We start from the raw sequence: 15652 nt of genomic DNA, 5'->3' as shown, positions 1-15652 counted from the left end.
GTAGGTGGAGTATAAATGTGGGTGCTCTCCGAACTGCAGCCATTTCGGCAGCAGCTGTAGGAGGCCACACATCTCTGTGTAATAAAGCCCCGATTACTCTTTAAAAAATTTTTTTAAGCAACTGGGTACCTTGGCTTGAACAATTTGCTGCACCCAAGGTCAGTGCACTTATCTGGCTCATTTACATCCCTGCGTTTTAAAGGTAGCACTTAATTTTTTTATTCATTCATGGGATGTGGATGCCGCTGACTGGTCCAGCATTAATTGCCTGTCTCTAATTATCCTTGAGGGGGCAGGTAAGAGTGGACCACATTTCTGTGGGCCTGGATACATGTAGGTCGAGGTAAGGACATTATTGAACCAGATGAATTTTTACAACAAACTAGTTTGACTTTTTAATAACAAGATTTTTTTAATTGAATTCAAATTTCGCCATCTGCAAAGGTGGGATTTGAACTTGGGTCCCAGCGCTTTACTCGGTCTCTGGACTACTCATCCAGTGGTGTTCATTATGTTACTGCCTTCCCCAACTGTGCCATGTTCCTGAACGTGCACAGCTTCTTGATGTGGATAGTTAAAAACGAAGGTTTGATGCGTTGGCTCTTTCTGCTTGTCTGCCGCCTTCATTTGTTACTGTTCCCCTTCTTGTCTTTGGACCAAATCCTTTTCTCCTCCATTATCCCTGCTGCGTGAGATCCACAGCAAAGTCTCGGACAGAAAAGCAGGATGAATAGTCTGTATTTGGATGCCTTCTGGCTGCTTTGAATGGAAACCTCATGGAGGTGGGTAGTCAGCCTCCCTGCACAGTAAAGATAGTTCTGGATCTCTGGAAATGTGCAGAGAGCCCAAAGGCATCACGTTGTCACAAGGTAGTGTTGAGTAAGACCATTCAGCGATCTGCCTCTTTCAACCCTTTGGGCAGCACGGTAGCATAGTGATTAGCACAATTGCTTCACAGCTCCAGGGTCCCAGGTTCAATTCCCGGCTTGGGTCACTGTCTGTGCGGAGTCTGTACGTTCTCCCCATGTGTGTGTGGGATTCCTCCCGGGTGCTCCGGTTTCCTCCCACAGTCCAACGATGTGCAGGTTAGATGGATTGGCCATGATAAATGGCCCTGAGTGTCCAAAATTGCCCTTCGTGTTGGGTTGAGTTGTGGGAATAGGGTGGAGGTGTGGGCCTGGGTAGGGTGTTCTTTCCAAGAGCTGATGTGGACTCGATGGGCTGAATGGCCTCCTGCACTGTAAATTCTATGATCCAGGAAGTATCTGCAGTTTCCCCCATCATTGTATCCTAAAGAAAGAGTGACTTAGATTTACATATCCACAACCTCGGTTGTGGCCCAAGGTCAATAATGAGAAGGTGGAAATGTGGCCTTTTTGAACCACTACAGTCCACCCAGTGTAGGTACACCCACACTGCTGTTAGAGAGGCACTTCAATTCGACCTAGCAACCGTGAAAGAACGGTGATTATAGTTCCAGGTCTGGGTGATGTGTCGCTTTCAGGGAACCTGCAGATGGTGGTGTTCCCATACATCTACTGCCCTTGTCCTTTTTTAAGTGTACAAATTGTGAGTTTGGAAAGTGCTGTCAAAGGAGATTTAGTTAGTTGTTGCAGTGCATCATGTAGATAGTGTACACTTGTGTGTCAGTGATGGACGGGGTGCCAATCCTGGATTTTGTCCTGGATGGTGTCGAGCTTGAACGTTGGAGCTGCACTCATCAAGGCAAATGGGAGTATTCCATCACACTCCTGACTTGTGCCTTCTACATGGTGGACAGGCTTTGAGGAGTCATGAGGTGAATTATTTGCCACAGTATTCCCAGTCTCTGACCTACTCTTGGAACCACAATATTTATATGGCTGGTCCTGTTCAGTTTCTGGTCGATCATCAAATTCCCACAGTTGGTAATGTGATAGGTGACCAGATGATCGGTGTTTTTTTTAAAGTAATTTTTCTGGTGAATGATAAATATTGGCCAGAGCACTGAGAAGAACTCCTCTGCTACTCTGAAATAGTGCAACATTGAAATAGTGCAAAACTACAATCTTGTTCACCTGTAGGGGCAGCTTGTTTAATGTCTCTTTTGGGATCAGAGGTGAGGTGGCAAGATGGATACAAAACTGCTTGGTCACAGAAGGCAGTAGAAGGGTGTTTTTTCTGAATGTTATGGTGTTCCACTGTGATCGGTGCTGGGGCCTCTGTTGTTTGTAGTATACATAAACGATTTGGAGGAAAATGTAGGGCAGCACGGTAGCACAAGTGATTAGCACTGTGGCTTCACAGCGCCAGGGTCCCAGGTTCGATTCCCCGCTGGGTCACTGTCTGTGCGGAGTTTGCACGTTCTCCCCGTGTGTGCGTGGGTTTCCTCCGGGTGCTCCGGTTTCCTCCCACAGTCCAAAGACGTGCAGGTTAGGTGGATTGGCCATGCTAAATTACCCGTAGTGTCCATAAGGGTTGGGAGGGGTTTTTGGGTGGCGGGGATAAGGTGGAAGTGAGGGATTAATGTGGGTCGGTGCAGACTCGATGGGCCGAATGGCCTCCTTCTGCACTGTATGTTCTATGTAATCTATGTAATCTATGTAGCTGGTCTGATAAGTTTGCGGATGACACCAGGTTGGTGGAGTGGCAGATAGTGTTTAAGATTGTCAGAGGATACAGCAGGACATAGGTTGGAGACTTAGGCAGAGAGGCAGCACGGTAGCCTTGTGGATAGCACAATTGCTTCACAGCTCCAGGGTCCCAGGTTCGATTCCGGCTTGGGTCACTGTCTGTGCGGAGTCTGCACATCCTCCCCGTGAGTGCGTGGGTTTCCTCCGGGTGCTCCGGTTTCCTCCCACAGTCCAAAGATGTGCGGGTTAGGTGGATTGGCCATGAGAAATTGCCCTTGGTGTCCAAAAATTGCCCTTAGTGTTGGGTGGGGTTACTGGGTTATGGGGATAGGGCGGAGGTGTTGACCTTGGGTAGGGTGCTCTTTCCAAGAGCCGGTGCAGACTCGATGGGCCGAATGGCCTCCTTCTGCACTGTAAATTCTATGAAATTGGCAAATGGAGTTCAATCCAGCAAATGTGAGGTAATGCATTTTGGAAGGTCTAATGTAGAGGGGAAATATACCATAAATAGCAAAACTCTTAGGAATATAGAAAATCTGTGAGATCTGGGCGTACGGGTCCACAGATCTTTGAAAGTGGCAACACAAGTGGACAAGATAGTCAAGAAAGCATATAGAATGCTTGCCTTCATTTGACGGGGAATCGAGTATAAAAACTGCCAAGTCATGTTGCAGTTGTACGGCCGCACTTGGAATATTCACACAATTCTGATCGCCACACTACCAGAAGGATGTGAGGGTCGAAGGTGGTGCCGAAGAGGTTTACCAGGATGTTGCCTGTTCTGGATGGTGTTAGCTTTGCGGGGAGGCTAAATAGACTCTGACTGTTTTCATTAGAACAACAGAGGTTGAGGGGCGACATGATGTCTAAAGATTGAGAGGCATAGATGTGGATGGGCAGGCACTCTTTCCCAGGGTGGGAGGGTCAGTCACTAGGGGGCATAGGTTTAAGGTCTGTGGGGCAAAGTTTCGAGGAGATGTGTGAGGCAGGTTTTTTTTTTTTCAGAGGGTGGTGAGTGCCTGGAACGTGTTGCTTGGGGAGATTGTGGAAGCAGATACATTAGCGGTGTTCAAAAGGCATCTCGACAAATACATGAATACAATGGGTAGAGAAGGATTATGCCACAAGGAAGTGCTGAGGGTTTTGGCCAAGGGTGGTATCATGACCGGTACAGGCTTGGAGTGATGAAGTGCCTGTTCCTGTGCTGTATTGTTCTTTTGAAAGATTGCACCACCAACAATGTAGCGTTCCCCTGGACCGTCGGCCTAGATTTTGTTCTCTAGCTTATGGAGTGGGACTTGAAATCCCAACTTTCTGACTTGAGGTAATAGTGTGACATCTGGGCCACTGTTCTCAGACTACCTGTAGTACGTTCAGCAAAGTTCATTGCTTGGGGAGAACTTGCCCAGTTCAGCAGTGATTTTAACTTTGAATTACATTAGTGGCACCCTTGACATAGAGTCAGAATATTATGAGGTCAATTCCCACTCCAGAGTTCGAGCATGTAATCAGGTCAGGTTACTGCACTTTATGGGGCACTGATTTTTAAGAGGTGTTTAAAACTGAGAATCCTTGTTGCTAAAACTACTTATGATGTTGTTCGAAGGAGAGTTCGGGAAATCGTCCAATGTCCAGGCCAGCATTTAGCCCTCAAACTAATATCTCCTAAAAACAGATGATCTAATTTCTTTGTTCGTGGGGCTTAGCCGTGCATTAGTTGGCTGTGCATCTGCCTACAACAAAGACAACACTTCAAATCGTTTGAGGGCTGTGAATTTTCTCGACTAGCTGTGGCTCTGAATGGTGCTCTATAAACAAGTTGTTTTTTTTCTTTTTCTGCACTCTTGTGTTTTACAATTTGACTTTACAGCCTTATCTATTTATCTTTGCTGTTTACAATCTTGTACTGTGCATTTTGAGATTCTCTCGTCACAACTTCCTTCAACTAAATCCTGAGACTCTAAAGATCAGCTTTCTGGCTCTTCTGGTGGCTGAATCCAAGATTTGGATGTTTCTCTTGTGTCTCCATTCCTCCTGGAAAACTGAAATCACTGGGCGTAACTACAGTTAGAATGAAACGGAATAGTTCTTGTACACTTTTTTTTTTTTTTCATATCTTTCAGGTTTTTTTTAAAAGACTGACTACTTCAATGCAAGTTCCAGTAGGATCTAACCTATTTTCCTGCTGCCATGGCCTGTTTACCCTGCTTGCAGTTTTAGTCCAGACAAGGGGCATGAATGGGTCTGTCTTTCCTAACTAGTGCTTGTCGTATACAAAGATTATTCTCCTCTGTTGTCCTTTCTGTGCTGTTTTCCCACTTGCTGGCTGCACATGAATAAGATATCTGCCACCATGTACCTGGGAGACGTAATCCTATTAAATTTATAAACTATTAAAGATTATGATTAAAACTACCCCTCCCAAAGTCACTTCATAATCCTGCTAGGAAGTGTATTGGCTAGGGCAAGACTTTATATTTGGGTTGGCTGATCTACTACAACTTGCATTTGTATACTGCCTTTAAATGTAATAGAGCTTATCAAAGTGCAATTGTTCATTAGCAAAATTTGCTTCTGTGTGTCTTACAATCTGATGTATGTCTTATTGCAAGCAAGATGTTCGCATTAAAATGTAATAATCAGTTCTGTATGTCACAGATTGCCTGCGTCAAACTGTAAAACCTGGGTAATCATGTTCACTAGCAGCAAATTATTTTACAGGGGTCTTGAAGATTGTGTACGCTGACAAGGCAAATTAGTGATTCATTATTTCCACAGATAAATAAGAAATAAATTTGCAAAGGTATGAGGAGAGCGAGCAGGCAAGTTCGATTAGTCGGATTGGAGACAGACGGGATCAGGTGAATGGCTGTCATTCCATGATAGAATGTGATGTGATCTCTACCAACTCATCTGTACCAAATTCAAGATGGAGTCCTGGCTGGTTCATTGTGAATGTCTTAAATTAAAGCACTGCTGCTATGATTTCCTTTTCTCTCCTTTTGGTTTTCAATCATCTAACACTGCAGACTTCCCTCAAACCTGTTAAAGAATGTATTGTGTCAAGTGAAGCATCTGCATGACTCTTTTATTTTGCATGACAGACTAGTGAAACCCTCCTTATGCATGCTGAAGTATACAGATTGAATTGCACACAGTACAGTCTCATGCTTGGTTGGTTTTAAAATTGGTGCTGGATTTTATTACAGGCTTTCAGTAATAGCAACTGCGTTTATACAGCATCTTTAAATGTAATAAAATTTCCCCAGGGCAGTTCATGCAGCGTTACAAAAAAATATTGGCACAAGCCACATGAGCTATAAGGGGAAATGACCAAAAATTTGTCCACGGTAAATCTCAAGGGGCCTTGGGCTGGAGGAGATTACAGAGTGTAAGTGGGCTTCAGGTTTGGAGGTGATTGGAGATGGGGAGGAATGAAGCTGTGGACGGATTTCATTCGGAGGCGAGAATTGCAGTTCGAGGAGTTGCTTAATCAATGAAACAAAGATTGGTGCTACAGAAATGCAAGTAGCATATGCACTAAGAAGCAGTGTAGATATGCGCACAAAGCGTTGCTAAACAAACAGGACTTGGTGTGAGTAAAGACCATGTGCAAGCAGAGGTTTGGATAACCTCGGGATTATGGAGAGTAGAAAGTGAGATGCCAGCTAGGCGTTGGAAGGGTCCTTCCTGTTGATTCCCTTGTCCCCTTATTTTAGCTGTATAATTTTTGATCCATCACTGCTTAATTGTCCAGCAACGGGGAGAAGGAGGAATTCCAGAAGTTGCAACATGTTATTTGATGCTGATTTTAGAATAGCAGGCTCAGACTTTGTGGCACCTGAGTGATGGGGTGGGACTTGGTTTGACTGGTTGGCTGATGGGCAATGAATTGGCCACTATGCTGTATTCTGCGCGGTTTGCAAGGAAGATGGGTGTCACAGTTGGATTTTTGAGGAGAGTGGTGATGTTGCAGTCACAGATGTTATTGCTGAGCAGGCCAGACTCCAGATCGAGGTCTGTCTTGTCTCACTGATCCTTAACATTTACTTATTATGAAAGGAGGATCAAGAGCTACTGACCTGAACAGCTCAGAACTCCAGTAACACCGTGAGGAATTTCTTTTTAAATTGAAAAAAATTAAAGTTACACAGTTGCAAACACACCCAAAAAACCTGTCGTGATCAATTGTACTCAATTCAACAAAATGTAAAATTGCCATAGTCCCAGATGACAGCATGGCAGCAAAGTGGTTAGCACAATTGCTTCACAGCTCCAGGGTCCCAGACCCGATTCCTGGCTTGGGTCAGTGTCTGTGCAGAGTCTGCACGTTCTTCCCGTGTGTGCGTGGATTTCCTCCGGGTGCTCTGGTTTCCTCCCACAGTCCAAAGATTTGCAGATTAGGTGGATTGGCCATGCTAAATTGCCCTTAGTGTCCAAAATTGCCCTTAGTGTTGGGTGAGGTTACTGGGTTATGGGGATAGGGTGGCGGTGTTGACCTTGGGTAGGGTGCTCTTTCCAAGAGTTGGTGCAGACTCGATGGGCCGAGTGGCCTCCTGCCCTATAAATTCTATGACCATAGGCTGCTTTTCCCTTTTGAGGGGGGGAGAATGGCTGACTGGTGCTGGTTTAACCTGAGAATCACCACGCCTCCAGAGGCAAGGGCCTTCATGAATAATCTCAGCGGTATAGGAATTGAACTTGGCCTTCCTCTGCATCAAGAACAAACTGTCTAGCCAAGTGAGCAAAACCAACAATAAACCAACCTGCTTGGCAAGAGCCCCTTATATCGAGAAATATTATCCAGGTCAAGAAATAAAGGTACACTTTACGACTTGGGCACTTCTAATCTGATGAGGAATTCCAAAACCAGGTTCAGAAACAACCTGCATCCTAAAACAAAGACTCTTCTGGTTTAACATCACGTGGCTGTGTCACAGCTCGCACACAAACAAGCTAGTCCTTGGGGCTCTCTCCCCGCCCACTCAGTTAAACGTCCTTAAATATCTTTTTCTTCTTGCATATCAAATTCCATTGCCCTAAACTCTCTTAGAACTGAAAATGTTTAATTTTTAAAAATTCTCTCTTTTCGGGCCAGTAAAATTTAATATATCTCCCTCTATTTACTCATGGAACCCCTGTAAAATGCAAATGTTGCTAAAATCCAAAAATCACCTCTGAACTCCTGTTTGAAATTCAATAGCTGAAAAATAATGTTTTCATTTATCTCCGAATATAAATTTCAAATTCAGCCTGTTTACTTGTGACTCAAACTTGCCATAATCTCTCAATCCAAATGTGTCAATCTAACACCGTGAACCGTTTGCCCTTGCAGACCATCGGTGGTTACCTCCCTGTTTAATTGACCCTGAACTCTCAAACATACACAGCTTTCTTTACCTGTATTTTTAAAAAATGTGTATATAATCTCCAATGACCCTCCGTGATAGCTCCTGAAGAGCGTGAGAACCATTAACAATATTTGCTAACATGCGTACTGTGGAGGGAGGGGTTGGGGGAGAGGTTGGATGGCCAATAATTCATTGGGAATAGGGTCATGAGAGCAAGAACAAGGTCTTATTGAACACCTGAGTGGAAACCGTGGAAAGATGCAAATTTAGGGCTGGGCAGTAGTGAATCACCGAACAGCAACTGAGTTTTAAAATATAGTGTCGTTAACATAAGGAAAAGTCTCCAAAGTGTTTCACAGTGCATTACAAAACAAAGTAAAATACCCAGCTATGTGAGGAGGTATTGGGTCAGATGATCAAAGCAAAAGCATCTTAAACTAGAAAAGTGAGGTGGAAAGGTGTCCGGAGGGAATTCCAGAGCTTTATGTCCTAGTCACCTGAAGGTACAGCTCCAATGGTGGAGCAATTGAAAGTGTGGCAACCAGAGTCTGCAATTGGAAGAACATAAATATTTTGGGAAACGTGGGAGGAGATTGCAGAGGAGATGTTGGGTGGCACAGTGGTTGGCACTGCTGTCTCGCCGCACCAGGGGCCTGGATTCGCTTCTGACTTTCGGTGACTGGAGTTTACATATTCTCCCCGTGTCCACATGGGTTTCCTCTGGGTGTTCCGGTTTCCTGCTAAATTGCACAATGGTTAAGTGGGGTTACGGGGATGTGGCGAGGCATTTGGAGGGTCAGTGTGGACTCGATGGACTGAGAGGTCTCCTTCTGCACTGTAGGAGTTCAATGATTCAGCATTATTGAGATCAGAGCTCACATTTGGGACTTCTGAACTGGAGTTAAACAGGAAAATGGAATCAAGAAAAAATGGAATGGGCAAAATGAGTAATGAATACAAGGGAGTGTCAATAGAATATTTGGTTGGTTGGTGTAGCAGATGAACTAGGTCAAATTTTGGAAAGAAATGTGAATAGTTGAAGCATGATGAGGCTTAAGGAAACGTGAGAAAATGGAAGAAGTGGGAATCACAGAAAAGCTTGGCAGCAGATGATGCTGGTGAAGTACGAGGCTTCCAGGGTCAACAGCTGTTAGTTTTGCTCTGTTTCCTACAGCCAAACTCTCAAAAGTGCACAAGAACAATTATTTGGCTGCTGCATGCTCAAAGTCTTTGTGTGCTGAGACTTGGCAGATTGTTCACCCACGGGAAAGCATCACAGCTCAGTCTGACCCCAGTCCTCATTGACTGTTCACACACTAACAAGCTATCCGGTTGGACTTGTTGATCTGGGATTGATTGGGGCATTTTTCTTTTCTGTTACGGGGAGTCGTGTCCAGCCCTAACCTGAGAGCAATTAACTTGATAAAAGGAACAAATTAATGGTTTTGTTTCAATAGGGAAAGGGGCCCCCTGTCAGCGAAACACCTTCTGTATCTTAACTGAGTGCTCATTCTTCATTCACTTTTTTTTTTAAACTTCATTTACTCCAAACTTATTCAAACAGTGACAAAACATGAACAACCTGGGGAACATGCTCCCCATCACCCAATTCTACAGTTGGTACAGATTTTCCCCATTTTCACCCCCCCACCCCCCCCCCCCCCCTCCCCACGATGAACATCTACCTTACCTCAAAGCCGTCCACTGAACCCCTCAGTTCATATTTAGTCTTTTCCAAACGGAGAAAGTCATAAGTGTCTCTTAGTCAGCCCCCCCCCGGTGACGTTGCTGACCGCCATTCCAGCCAGATCCTTCGGGCAACCAGAGAGGCGAAGGCCACCCCATCGACCTTCCCTCCATCAGCTCCAGCTTCTCTGATATCGCGAATATCACCACCACAGGGCCCGACCCGGCCTCCTCACTTTGTTAGTGCCCTGGAAGAACCCACTCATTCTTGCCCGAGTCATGTGCACCTTGTGTACCACCTTGAATTATATCCAGCTCATCCTCGCACACGAGGTCGCGATTACCCTATGTAGCGCCTCACTCCACACCCTCTCCATTTTATCTCCCCTCCTGCTCCTTTATTCTTCCTGCTCACAACCCACCACCGTTCTCCCAGTCATCCATATATGTTTACGATCCTGCCCTCCCCTTCCTCGTCCGGGCAACTGCTCCCAGAGGACATATTTCAGCAGATTGGAGAACTCTTTCCAGACCTTCTGTGCAAAGACCCTTACCTGTAAATATGTAAACTCACTTCCTCTCCTTCAGTTCCTCTCTTCCAGGTACGGATCCCTCCCCCCTCACCTGCCCCACTTCTCTCCATCTCCTAAGCATCTCGTTACTTTCTTTTCCCCCTCCCCACTCCTGCTCAAATCCATGGTTGTCACTCGGGCATTAACACCGACATCCCCTCAATCCTAAATACCTCCTCAGCTGATTCCACACCTTCACAGTGGATTGCACTACAGGCTCTCCGTGTTGCAATGCCGCCATCACCATAGCCCTCCGTCTCGACCCCTCTGGGACTCTTGCTTCATCCTAACCCATTTTGCTCCACTACTTCCTACCACTGCCTCACTTTCTCCACGTTCGCTGCCCAATGATAATGTTACAAGTTTGGCAACGCCAAACTACCTCTGTAACAGGGCCCTTTTTACCCTTGGCACCTTCCCCACCTACGCTAACTCTGAAATAATCATATCCACCTTCTGAAAGAAGGTCTTCGTAAGCACCTGGAATAGGAATAGGAACCGTGGCAGGATACTCATCTTCACTTGGACCCTCCCTGCCAATGTCAGATGCACCACATCTTAAAATCCTCCTCCTTTCTCCACCCCCAGGCAACACGGTGGTGCAGTGGTTAGCACTGCTGCCTCACGGCACCGAGGTCCCAGGCTCGGTCCTGGCTCTGGGTCACTGTCTGTGTGGTGTTTGCACATTCTCCCCGTATTTGCGTGTGTTTCGCCCCCACAACCCAAAGATATGCAGGATAGGTGGATTGGCCACCCTTGGAAAAAAATACTCTAAATTTATATTTTTAAAAATCTTCCCTGACCTCCTCCACCAGCTTTAATCCCATTTATGCAACATCGCACACCCTCCCGATACTTGGATTCCCAGGTATCTGAACCTGTCTCTGGCTACCTTGAGTGGCAGCCACCCCCATGCTGGTTCTCCGACCCAGGAACACCTCACTTTTCCCTGCGTTCAATTTGCATCCTGAGAACGCCCCAAACCGGTCCATAATCCTCCCCATGCTCTCCAATGTGTCCGACACGTACAGACAGTAACAGGTCATCCGCATATAGCGACACCCGATGCTCCCTGCACCCCCCCCCCCCATGTAACTTGCCACTCTGCTGGCCCCCTGAGGGCCATTGCCAGGGGCTCTATTGCTAGTGCGAACAGCAGCAGGCACCCCTGCCCTGTTCCCCTGTATAACCCGAAACTCTGTATGCTCGCCACATATAACGGGCGCTCCCACGCCATAATCTTTGGCCCGTACCTTCCCAGGACGTCTAACACGTACCTCCACTCCACCCGGTCAAATGCCTTCTCTGCATCCGTGGACACCTCTACCTCCAGAATCCGTCCTCTCGAGGGGTCTTAATCACATTTAACAGTCACCTTATATTACTGGGCTTGCCCTTTACGAAACCATCCGCCCCGCCACCAGCTTGGCCAGGACTTTTACATTGTATGTAACAGCGATATTGGCCTGTATCACCCACATTCTACCCCTTTTTTGGTATTAATGTGATCGTTTCCTGCGTCATCGTCTCTGGCAGTTTCCTCTTCTCCAGCGCCTCACTTAACGCCCCCAGCTGGTGCGGTACCAGTTCCATAAACTCCTTGTAGAATTCTCTAAACGCCTCATTCAACTTCCCGGCTCCCCTGTCTCTGTCCGTATCCTCAATTTCCCTGGAAGGGGCCTGCCTCGGTAACTGGTGTGCCAACATTCAACTTGCCTTCTCCCCGTACTCCTACTGCAGCCCCACCGCCCTCTATCATTAACCTATCGAATTGCCCCTACAGCTTTTTCCTTCTTGCCAATCCATCCGTGGTGGGTGCACTTCAGTACTCCCTGTCTACCTCGACTGTTGCCCAATAATCGTTCGTACCCCTCCTCCTTTTCTTATCCTCATGTGCCTTAAACTAGATAATCTCCCGTCGGACCAGTGCCTCCCAAACTGTGGCCGCCGACCCCTCCCCCTTCTGATTCAACTCCACATAACCGACCGCACCTTATCACAAAAACCTCTGTCTGCCAACAACCCCAAATCCAGCCTGCATCCCAGCATCTGCTCCCGTCCCGATCTAAGCTGAACCTCCAGCCAGTGGGGCGCATGGTCTGAAATTACTATCCCTGCATACTCTGCCCCTTCCATTGTTCATTCTCACCACTGGGAAGTTAATACCTGTTGCAAGGTGATTGTGATGAACAAACCTGATTTTTCTTTGGTGCCCTTTCCTGATGTTCATGTCCTGTCTCCCTGGGAGATGGTGAATAAAAGTGGAGAAATCTGGCTGATTTTTAAATTGCTTCCCCTGAGATTCTAATACTAGTTATAGCCCTGGCTCTATTCCTACAGCATCATAGACTGGGGGATTTGAATGTGTGACCTAGTGTTTATATGGGTCCATTCTCCATTGGGCTGTGTACTTGCCATTTAAGTTGTAAAACAAAACTTGGTTACTCCCCTTGGCAGGCTTCACTTTAAACTTTGAATGATGTTGCTATGGGTTTCTTTCAATTATTTTGTGACACCTTTATGAAATTAAACCCTTGATGGTTTAATTTATTTTAATTCAATAATTATGAAATGTGGTTGCAGAACCAATGGCACCTGTAGTATGCTCCATCTCGTTAATATTGCTGCTGAAATTGAGGTTCCGTTCAGACTGGGCCACTGTGTGCATGATTCACTTGTCACAAAGATTGCAGATAGCTTGGTGTGGCAGTACTGTAAACTGCTTCCTTCTGTTCTCTGTGATCAATATTTAGTTTGTGGTTCATGTTAACATTTTTAGAGGTATGTTTAGTTCTGGAAGATTAGGGGTGTTTTGGATGAGGGTCACTAAAATGCTGGGCTTTAGAGATTGTCCGAACCACCTAAAGAAAAATGGTAGCTGAGAAGGTTACCTCTATTTGTTTAATCAAGTCAGAAGAGATGGACCAATAAAACATCATATGGGATTACTTAGTTGGAGCACTGGAGATGTGATGCTGAAAGGATGTCTCCCCTTGTGGGAAAGACCAGAACTAGGGTCTACAGTTTAAAAAAAATAAGTGGGGGTCTCAAGACAGACAAGAATCTATTTTTTTTCCTCCGAGGATTGATTGACTTTCAAAGGAATCTCCTAGGGCAGTGGTGTTGAGGATCAGCAGTGATTTTATTGACTGGTGGAGCAAACATGAGGGGCCAGTGGTCTACTTTCCCCTACTTTGTATATGATGTCTATACTGCTTGCAGTCCAGAAAGATGTTTTGGGAATCAGAGCTAAGTTGGTTTAAAAACATTCAATGAACCCTGAAAGACTGTGTTGTCATGAGTTGTGGGGATGTTGGTTTCAATTTATCTGTGTAATTGCTGGGAGAGGGGTTAGTTCGATTTTGGACCCGGTGTTATGACACCCTGGACTAGTGTGCGGTCAATTCCAGCCCCACTTGACCCGGAGTTGTATCACAATTGAAGTTGACTTTTAATTTTAGAAAAACCTGAAGTCTTTGGCTGCCCAATAACTACAGTTACCAGATTTGTAAATTTAGACTTAGTTAACTTGTATTAATAGCAGTAACTATAATTAAAGAGGCAACAAATAAATCTGCTGTGTAATTTCTAACTGTCCCTTAAACTCACCCACTCTCTATATCAAAGAGGGATATAAAAATAATAGTAAAAGGATAAGAGTTTCTGTTCCAGGTCGATGTCTTCTAGTTAGATCTATCTTCAGTCTAGGCCTCCAGTTGGATATCTTTGCTATTGGTCCATAATAGTTTTCACTGTGGATTCTTCAGAATCTTGAGACTCCTCTGTAGACTCCGAAACAGCAGGCAGGAAACATTTGAAAGAGAAAGCAGCACACCGCCGCTCTTCTCGGCATCCAGGAACATTTTTCTTCTGGGTTCTCTGAAAAAGAAACCCACCTGGCAGGACTCGATTGCTGTCTATTGCCAGGCAGAATATTGTCCTGGACCACTAGCGAACCAATCGAACCAAATCCCTCTGATCTTTCGGGCATCAGAGAGTCTGAGTTCTTGTGTTCAAAAGCTAAAACTTCATTGCATGGTGTACAATTGAGTTCCTCACTTCCTCTGCTCAATTGAATATGATGTGGAGATGCGGTGTTGGACTGGGGTGAGCACAGTACGAAGTCTTACAACACCAGGTTAAAGTCCAACAGGTTTGTTTCGATGTCACTAGCTTTCAGAGCGCTGCTCCTTCCTCAGGTGAATGAAGAGGTATGTTCCAGAAACAAATATATAGACAAATTCAAAGCTGCCAGACAATGCTTGGAATGTGAGCATTAGCAGGTGATTAAATCTTTACAGATCCAGAGATGGGATAACCCCAGGTTAAAGAGGTCTGAATTGTACCAAGCCAGGACAGTTGGTAGGATTTCGCAGGCCAGATGGTGGGGGATGAATGTAATGCGACATGAATCCCAGGTCCCGGTTGAGGCCGCACTCATGTGTGCGGAACTTGGCTATAAGTTTCTGCTCGGCAATTCTGCGTTGTTGCACATCCTGAAAACCGCCTTGGAGAACGCTTACCCGAAAATCAGAGGCTGAATGCCCTTGATTGCTGAAGTGTTCCCCGACTGGATGGGAACATTCCTGCCTGGTGATTGTCGCGCGATGTCCGTTCATTCGTTGTCGCAGCGTCTGCATGGTCTCTCCAATGTACCATGCTTCAGGACCTCCTTTCCTGCAGCGTATGAGGTAGACAACATTGGCCGAGTCGCACGAGTATGTACCGCGTACCTGGTGGGTGGTGTTCTCGCGTGTAATGGTGGTATCCATGTCGATGATCTGGCACGTCTTGCAGAGATTGCCATGGCAGGGTTGTGTGGTGTCGTGGTCACTGTTCTGAAGACTGGGTAGTTTGCTGCAAACAATGGTTTGTTTGAGGTTGCGCGGTTGTTTGAAGGCAAGTAGTGGGGGTGTGGGGATGACCTTGGCAAGATGTTCATCTTCATCAATGACGTTGATGTGTTGAAGGCTGTGAAGATGATGTTGTAGTTTCTCCGCTCCGGGGAAGTACTGGATGACGAAGGGTATTCTGTCGGTTGTGTCCCATGTTTGTCTTCTGAGGAGGTCGGTGCGGTTTTTCGCTCTGGCGCATTGGAACTGTCGATCGATGAGTCGAGTGCCATATCCCGTTCGTACGAGGGCATCTTTCAATGTCTGTTATGCTCCTCCTCGTCTGAGCAGATCCTGTGTATACGGAGAGCTTGTCCATAGGGGATGGCTTCTTTAATGTGTTTAGGGTGGAAGCTGGAGAAGTGGAGCATCGTGAGGTTATCCGTGGGTTTGCAGTAAAGCGAAGTGCTGAGGTGACCGTCCTTGATGGAGACGAGTGTGTCCAAGAATGCAACTGATTTTGGAGAGTAGTCCACGGTGAGTCTGATGGTTGGATGGAACTTATTAATGTCATCGTGTAGTCATTTCTGTGATTCTTC

At 45.9% G+C, this 15652-nt stretch overlaps 1 protein-coding gene across 8 annotated transcripts in view; it reads left to right on the top strand.

Annotated features, from left to right (window-relative positions):
• The window catches only part of prrc2a (proline-rich coiled-coil 2A), a 221764-nt gene that overhangs the window by 15388 nt on the left and 190724 nt on the right, over positions 1–15652 (top strand). Inside the window, exon 2 of one of the 8 annotated variants that reach the window (XM_072475499.1) lies at positions 5391–5473. The exons of the other annotated variants lie outside the window; for them this stretch is intronic. The gene's annotated coding sequence lies outside the window, so the exon portion shown is untranslated. The remainder of the gene's footprint in view (positions 1–5390; positions 5474–15652) is intronic. 8 annotated transcript variants of the gene reach the window in all.

The sequence above is a fragment of the Scyliorhinus torazame genome, chromosome 14, assembly GCF_047496885.1.
Source record: "Scyliorhinus torazame isolate Kashiwa2021f chromosome 14, sScyTor2.1, whole genome shotgun sequence".
Lineage (NCBI taxonomy): Eukaryota > Metazoa > Chordata > Chondrichthyes > Carcharhiniformes > Scyliorhinidae > Scyliorhinus > Scyliorhinus torazame.
Note: the sequence above shows the minus strand (reverse complement) of the source record. Positions and strands in the feature narration are given on the sequence as shown.